Below are 2,628 nucleotides of genomic sequence, written 5' to 3'. Positions count from 1 at the left end.
AAGGTTGGTCAAGCATGACCTGCCCTTCATGAACCCATGCTGTGTCTGTACAATGGGACAATTTCTATTGAGATTCCCGGCTATTTCTTCCTTGATAATAGACCCAAGCATCTTTCCCACTACAGAGAATAAACTAACTGGTATATAATTCCCCAATTTTTGTCCACCTCCTTTTTAAAACAGTGGCATCACCTTTGCTGTTTTCCAATCTGCGGGGACTCGCACAGAGTCCAGTGAATTTTGGAAAATTACTGCCAGTGCATTTGCTATTTTTCCTGGCATCTCTTTTAGTACCCTGTGATGCATTCCATCAAGGTCAGGAGACTTTTCTATCATTAGCTCACTTACCTCCAAACAGTCTAAAACTAGCTGTTCCGTAATAATGATAGTTTCCAATTCCTCACCTGCATTTGTCTCTTTGCTAGTTACTGGAAAGATATTAGTATCCTCCACTGTGATATCCCATAACTAAATGCTTCTTCTTATTTTCCAAAGGACCAACATTTACTTTAGCCATTCTTTTCTCGTTATATATATTTATACAAACTTTTGCTCTCTGTCTTTATAGTCTGTACTAGTTTATTTTTCTCATGTTCTATATTACTTTTCTTTAAAGCTGTTTTGTGGCTTTCAGTTGACCTTTAACGTTTTCCCAGTTCTGGTTTCATGCTGATTTTGGCCACTTTGTACACCTTCTCTTTCAATTTGATTTTCCAGAATAGCAACCCAATTCTCCAAGCATTTCACATACTCTTTCATCTTGCAACGGCACTCTCGAGCCGTTTCCCTGTTTTTCATGAGGCAGATCTCACGTTTACGAGTGATTTCTTCAGCATTCTGGTGCTGGCTTTGCAGGGCTGGTGAAGATGCCATAACCATTCCCTGGTCAGCAATGGAGTTAGGAGTTGTATGAATCTGATAGGTTTGGACATCTCCAGCAGCACCTTGTACAACCACTTGGCTGCCTGGCACAAAGATTTGTAGTCCATCAGGGCTCTGTACATACTGTATAATGGCTGCTCCAACCTTGGCTGTAGCTACGTTGGTCATTGTTAGTGTCTGGAGTCCTTGCACTTCATCTGTACCATTGTTGCCCAGCTGAATTGCTCCCCCCCCCCCACCCCGTGTAATAGCAATGTATTGTCCGCTGCTACTCTGATAGATCGGTGGAGGCATCGTCGTTGTAGTAATGGTTGAGACAGTCTCTGCTTCTGATTTCTCCTCATCGATTTCTTGGCACACTGGGGGGACCAGAAGAAAGTTCATTCAGGATTTTCCTGTATGAAGGACATATCGATAGAATTTCTCTACATTTCTTAGTCAGTCATTCTATCCACAGATTGCTGGGAGTCCTTATTTTCAAATATAGTAGAAATCTGAATAGTCTGAACTTGAAGGGACTGCGTGACTGAGGACTGAGCTGCTTGGACTTGAACAGTCTGCCCATTCGGCAATTGCACTAACGTTACTGCTGGACATGTTGTTGATTGGATCCCAGGCATGGTTACCTGCATGTTCACATTATATATTAATGATCTGGATAAAGGGACTGGGGCATTCCAATGAAGTTTGCTGATTATACGAAGTTAGGTGGACAGGCAAGTAGTACTGAGGAAGTAGGGTGGCTGCAGAAGGATCTAGACAGTTTGAGAGAGTGGTCCAGGAAATAGCTGATGGAATTCAATGTGAGCAAACACGAGGTCTTGCACTTTGGAAAAATGAATACAAGCATGGACTACTTTCTAAACGGTGAGAAAATTCATAAAGCCAAAGTACAAAGGGATCTGGGAGTGCTAGTCGAGGATTCTCTAAAGGTAAACATGCAGGTTGAATCCATGATTAAGAAAGCGAATGTGATGTTGCTATTTATCTCAAGAGGGTTGGAATATAAAAGCAGCGATGTGCTACTGAGACTTAAAAAAGATCTGGTTAGGCCCTATTTGGAGTACCGTGTCCAGTTTTGATCCCCACACCTCAGGAAGGGCATACTGGCACTGGAGTGTGTCCAGTGGAGATTCACACGGATGATCCCTGGAATGGTAGGTCTAACATATGAGGATTGGCTGAGGATCCTTGGATTGTATTCATTGGAGTTTAGAAGGTTAAGGGAGATGTAATAGAAACTTACAAGGTAATACATGTCTTTGAAAGGGTGGACTCTAGGAAATTGTTTCCATTAGGTGAGGAGACTAGGACCAGTGGGCACAGCCTTAGAATTCGAGGGGATCAATTCAGAACAGAAATGCGGAAACATTTCTTCAGCCAGAGAGTGGGGCCTGTGGAATTCATTGCCACGGAGTGCAGTGGAGTCTGGGACGCTAAATGTCTTCAGGGCAGAGATTGATAAATTCTTGATGTGACAAGGAATTTTGGGCTGCGGGGAGAATGCGGGTAAGTGAAGTTGAAATACCCATCAGCCATGATTAAATGGCGGAGTGGACTCGATGGGCCGAATGGCCTTACTTCCACTCCTATGTATTATGGTCTTATGGTCTAAATTGATCACTTTCCTCAGATACCCATTGCTGAGTATGCCTTTTCATACAGTCCTTCCTTTTCACTGGAATAGACCTTTGTAAAATGTCTTTGAAAAACTTCCACTGCTCATCAACTTCCCACCATAAAATT

The 2,628-nt window shown here is 42.7% G+C and overlaps 1 pseudogene; it reads right to left on the bottom strand.

The window, feature by feature from the left end:
- Positions 1–630: 630 nt before the first annotated feature.
- LOC140458579 (cyclic AMP-responsive element-binding protein 1 pseudogene) lies at positions 631–1,514 on the bottom strand (annotated as a pseudogene).
- Positions 1,515–2,628: the final 1,114 nt, after the last annotated feature.

The sequence above is a fragment of the Chiloscyllium punctatum genome, chromosome 33 (genome assembly GCF_047496795.1).
Source record: "Chiloscyllium punctatum isolate Juve2018m chromosome 33, sChiPun1.3, whole genome shotgun sequence".
In the NCBI taxonomy this organism is placed as follows: domain Eukaryota; kingdom Metazoa; phylum Chordata; class Chondrichthyes; order Orectolobiformes; family Hemiscylliidae; genus Chiloscyllium; species Chiloscyllium punctatum.
The sequence above is the reverse complement of the archived record's forward strand: the minus strand, read 5'-3'. Positions and strand labels throughout refer to the sequence as shown.